This window comes from Scyliorhinus torazame, chromosome 3 (assembly GCF_047496885.1).
Source record: "Scyliorhinus torazame isolate Kashiwa2021f chromosome 3, sScyTor2.1, whole genome shotgun sequence".
NCBI lineage: Eukaryota > Metazoa > Chordata > Chondrichthyes > Carcharhiniformes > Scyliorhinidae > Scyliorhinus > Scyliorhinus torazame.
Window position 1 is genome coordinate 8709931 of NC_092709.1, and position 6000 is coordinate 8715930.

Sequence of the window (6000 nt, forward strand, 5' to 3'; positions counted from 1 at the left end):
CATATACGCCAAGGCATTGGACCCGACCGGGCCAAACACCGGATCGAGTTTAATGGGGCCAAGGCAAGGGCAGAGGGGCTTAGATGGGGGGTCGGTGATTAGGACGGGGGGGGGGCGTAGTGGTTAGCACTGCTGCCTCACGGCGCCGAGGTCCCATGTTCGACCCCGGCTCTGAGTCACTGTCCGTGTGGAGTTTGCACATTCTCACCCCCACAACCCAAAGATGTAGGTGGATTGGCCACGCTTAATTGGAAATATAATTGGGTACTCTAAATGTAAAAATAAATTTTGGGAAGACAAAAACCATTGTTTTCTTCGATATGACAAGCACCGTTCCCGAACCATCAACTCCATCCCTCTCCGCGGAAACTGTTGGAGGGTGAACGCGTTTGTTCACAACCTCGGTGTCATATTTGGCCCCACGTTGAGCTTCTGACTACATACTTGAACTATTGCCAAACTGCAAATTTTCACCACCCCCTGGGTTCAGAGCCACAGATAGAGTTGATGTAATCGCAAAGGAGGTAAGTAATTATTTGGTTGGTTAGCAGTTTTACCTTTTCTCCTATCAAAACTGTCATGATACGCACCCATGCACATCATGAGGTAAAAGCAGGCAGTGACAGACATCCAGGCGAGCCAATCAACATACAGAACAGAACGCGACCAATCACCAGACAGAACACCAGAGGGGGGGCTTCCAACTATAAAACACACGAGACGTCTGCACGCTGCCTGTTTCCACTGGTGACAACTGTAGTGACAGTCAGGGTGTACAAATCATTCAACACCTCCAACACGTGGATCAGAACTAGCCTGGTCTAGATAGTTAGCTTTAGTTTACTTAGGGTAGTAGTGAGTCAACCCACAGGCAGCTGTGTGTTTCGTTGCCAGAGTTCAATAAATCTTATATTGAACCAATGCCTTCGTTTGGTGTTTACTTGATCAGTTAATTGCATCGTGTGCAATCCGTGTTACCCCAGGGTGAACAACACGACAAAAACTAGGGTGGGCGAGATGCGGGCCTGGGGGAGCCCATTAGAGGGGGGGGGATATGGCTCATCAGAGAAGGGGGGGGTAGGACTCCCCCCCCCCCCCGCCCCCACCAACCTGGCTGATCACTTGGAATGTTCGGGGATTAAATGTGCCAATTAAGAGGTTGCACGTGTTTGCGCATTTGAGGAGTTTGAAAGCGGACGTTTTTGCAGGAGACTCATTTGAAGGTAACGGATCTGACGAGGCTGAGGAAGGGCTGGGTGGGGCAGGTTTCTCACTCGGGGTTGGACATGGTGGCCTTAACGGTGGGGAATAGTGACGGACCCCGGGGATAGGTTTGTGACGGCAAGCGGGGGGTTGGAGAGGGCGCCTGGATTGGATTGGATTTGTTGTCACGCGCACCAAGGAACGATGAAAAGTATTGACCTGCGTACAGCCCGGACAGATCGTTCCATACATGAAGAAACATAGGACATACGCCGAGAGTGCTGGTGAAAACATATGTCCCAACACGGGACAATGTAGAAGTCATGAAGAGGCTTTGGCAAAGGTTCCAGACTTGACACGCACTGACTGGTTCTGAGGGGGGAAGGGGGGACTTTAACACAGTATTGGATCCTGGGCTTGACCTTTCGTGTCCCAGGTCCCTGAAGGTGTCGGCGATGGAGAAGGAGTTGCAGGGGTTTATGAAACAGATGGGAGGGGTAGACCTGAGGCGGTTTGAGAGGCCGAGGGCGAAGGAATTTTAGTTCTTTTCACATGTCCACCGGGTGTATGCCCGGATTGACTTTTCTTTTGTGCTGGACAAGGCATTGTTAGCGGGAGTGGTTGGGCCGGAATATTCGGCGATTGTGGTGTCTGACCATGCGCTGCACTGGGTAGACTCGCGGGTGGCAAGGGGAGCGGCCGCAGTGCAGATTAGATCTGGGGTTGCTGACAGATAAGGAGATCAGTGAAAAGATAGGGCTGCTTTCCGGAATTATGTGGAGCATAGCAAGACGGCTGAGGTCTCCACCTCCATGTTGTGGGAGGCACTGAAGGCGGTGATTAGAGGGGAGTTTATTTCAATTTGGGCACACAAGGAGAGCTGGAGCAAGAGAGGTTGGTGGAGCCCATCCAGGTGATGGACCAGAAGTACTCGGCGGCACCTGAGGAGGCGCTGTTAAAGCAGAGGTTCCAAATGCAGTTTGGGTTTATGTCTGGCGGTGGGGCAATTGGGCAGGGCCGGTGGGGGTGATCTATGAGTTTGGGGGAAAAGCCAGCAGGATGCTGGCACATCAGCCGAGGAGGCAGAGGGTGGTGAGGGAGATTGGACGGATGCAGGACAGTGGGGGTGCGGTGGTAACGGAGTTGGTGGGGATTTAAGGCTTTTTATCGGAAGCTGTACAGGTTGGAGCCTTCGGTGGGGGGTGGGGTATGAGCGGGCTCTTAGATGGGCTGCAGTTCCTGTCGGTGGAGGATGGGAAGGTCGGGGGTGCCAATGGGGATGAGGGAGGTGTGGTGGTATGTATTAGGGGTAATACGGTACACCATGAATGCCGAGGAGCTATTGGAGGACAGATGCTGGGTCCCGATTGGATCTGCCACCTACTGGGCTCCACCCAGATAGGCGGGGTATAAGAACCCGGTTTACTCCCCGCAGCTGCATTCTGTGACTGAGCTGCTGGGGAACGAGTCTGAACAAGTCTGCTCAATAAAGCCTCGATTGAAGTTCTCTACGTCTCGCCTCGTGTGTGATCGTGGTGCTACAATTTATTGAGCAGACTCAAAAAGGAATATGGAGTTCCGGATCGCCCCGGAGTGCCTGCGAATCGCCCCCCAAGCAGCTAACGCAACATCGGCGATTAAACACTGGCTGGCGTGCTTTGAGGGGTACCTCCGAACGGCCCCGGCAGACCAACGGAAGACCAGAAGATGCAGGTCCTGCATTCCAGAGTGTGTCCGAAATCTACGCACTCATCGAGGACGCGGACGAATTCCCAGCGGCGATCAACTTGCTGAAACAGACATACATTAGGCCCGTCAACCAGGTCTACGCACGCTACCAGCTCGCGACGAGATGACAAATCCCCGGGGAATCGCTAGACGATTTCTTCAATGCGCTGACGATCCTGGGAAGAAACTGCGACTGCCCAGCGGTTACGGTGAACGAACACACGGACCTCCTGATCAGAGACGCTTACGTAGCAGGTTTGGCATCGTCGCAAATTCGCCAGAGACTTTTAGAGAAAGACTCTCTCGGACTCACAGAGGCACGGGCCCTTGCAGCCTCCCTCGATGTGGCCTCCCAAAATGCCCGCGCCTATGCCCCCGACCGCGCTGCAGCCCCTTGGGCTCCGTGGACCCCCGCCGCGACCGACCCCCTGGCAACCCCCACCCCTCCGCAAGCGTGCGCAGCCAGAATCCCAGACCACCCGGGGGGGGCCCCGCTGCTATTTTTGCGGGCAGCCGAAACACCCCCGCCAGCGCTGCCCGGCCCGCTCGGCCACCTGTAAAAGCTGCGGCACAAAGGGGCACTACGCAGCGGTGTGCCAGTCCCGTGGGGTCACCGCTATCTCTGGGGAAGAAACGGGACCATGGGCTCAACCCCCCCAGCGACCCACGGGCGGCCAACGGGCGCCGCCATTTTGGACCCCGGACACCACGAGGGGGGGACGGGCGCCGCCATCTTCCTACCCACGGGCTGCGTGCGATCCATGGGAGCGGCTATTTTGTCCACCCCCGGCCGTGTGCGATCCATGGACGCCGCCATCTTGGCTGACAGGCAAGGACCCCAGCGTGGACGGTTCCACACTGCCTGAAGACAACGATCTGATGCACCAACCACGTTCGGCATCGGTGACCCTCGACCAGTCGTGGCCCCGGACGCTCCAGACGACAACGACAAAGGTGCTGGTGAACGGGCATGAGACGCCGTGTTTGATCGACTCAGGGAGCACGGAGAGTTTTATTCATCCGGACACGGTAAGACGCTGTTCCCTTGTAATTCGGCCAAGCAACCAAAAATTTTTCCTGCCGGCTGGGTCCCACTCCGTTGCAATCAAAGGGTTCTGCATCGCAAACCTAACGGTGCAGGGGAGAGAGTTCAAAAATTACCGGTTGTATGTCCTCCCCCATCTCTGCGCTCCCACCCTCCTGGGGTTGGATTTCCAATGCAACCTCCAGAGCTTAACATTCAAATTTGGCGGCCCTATACCCCCACTGACTATCTGCGGCCTCGCGACACTCAAGGTCGAACCGCCCTCCTTGTTTGCGAACCTCACCCCGGATTGCAAACCCGTCGCCACTAGGAGCAGACGGTACAGCGCCCAGGACCGGACGTTTATCAGGTCCGAAGTCCAGCGGCTGCTGAAGGAAGGCATAATCCAGGCCAGCAATAGTCCCTGGAGAGCTCAGGTGGTAGTTGTAAAGACCGGGGAGAAGCAGAGGATGGTCGTAGACTACAGTCAGACCATCAACAGGCACACGCAGCTAGATGCTTACCCTCTTCCCCGCATATCCGACATGGTCAATCGGATTGCACAGTACAAGGTCTTCTCCACCGTGGACCTTATGTCCGCCTAACACCAGCTCCCCATTCGCCCCGGTGACCGCAAGTACACCGCCTTCGAAGCAGACGGGCGGCTATACCACTTTTTAAGGGTTCCATTCGGCGTCACGAACGGAGTCTCGGTCTTCCAACGGGAGATGGACCAAATGGTTGACCAGCACGGTTTACGGGCCACGTTCCCGTACCTCGACAATGTCACCATCTGTGGCCACGACCAGCAGGACCACGACGCCAACCTCCGCAAATTCCTCCAGACCGCTAACGCCCTCAACCTCACCTACAACGAGGAAAAATGCGTGTTTAGCACCGACCGTCTAGCCATCTTGGGCTACGTAGTGCGTAATGGAGTGATAGGCCCCGACCCTGAACGCATGCGCCCCCTCATGGAGTTCCCTCTTCCCCACTGTGCCAAAGCCCTGAAACGCTGCCTGGGTTTCTTTTCATATTATGCCCAGTGGGTCTCCCAGTACGCAGACAAGGCCCGCCCACTAATCCAGTCCACTACTTTTTCCCTGTCGGCAGAGGCTCGCCAGGCCTTCAGCCGCATCAAAGCGGATATCGCAAAGGCCACGATGCACGCCATCGACGAGTCCCTCCCCTTCCAAGTCGAGAGCAACGCATCCGACATAGCTCTGGCGGCCACTCTCAACCAAGCGGGCAGACCCGTGGCCTTTTTCTGCCGGACCCTCCACGCTTCAGAAATCCGCTACTCCTCAGTAGAAAAGGAGGCCCAAGCCATAGTGGAAGCTGTGCGACATTGGAGGCATTACCTGGCCGGTAGGAGATTCACTTTCCTCACTGACCAACGGTCGGTAGCCTTCATGTTCGATAATGCACAGCGGGGCAAGATAAAGAACGACAAGATCCTGCGGTGGAGGATCGAACTCTCCACCTTCAATTATGAGATCTTGTACCGTCCCGGAAAGCTGAACGAGCCGTCCGATGCCCTATCTCACGGCACTTGTGCCAACGCACAAGTGGACCGCCTCCAAGCCCTCCACGAGGACCTCTGCCACCCGGGGGTCACTCGCTTCTACCACTTTATAAAGGCCCGCAACCTCCCGTACTCCATCGAGGAGGTCCGAACAGTCACCAGGAACTGCCAAATCTGTGCAGAGTGCAAACCGCATTTTTCAGGCCAGATAGAGCGCACCTGATAAAGTCTTCCCGTCCCTTTGAACGCCTCAGCCTGGATTTCAAAGGCCCCCTCCCCTCCACCGATCGCAACACATACTTTCTTAACGTCATTGACGAATACTCCCGTTTCCCCTTCGCCATCCCCTGCCCCGACATAACCGCGGCCACAGTCATTAAAGCCCTCTGCACCATCTTTACCCTGTTCGGTTTCCCCGCCTACATCCATAGCGATAGGGGGTACTCCTTCATGAGTGACGAGCTGCGTCAATTCCTGCTCAGCAAGGGCATAGCCTCGAGCAGGACGACCAGCTACAACC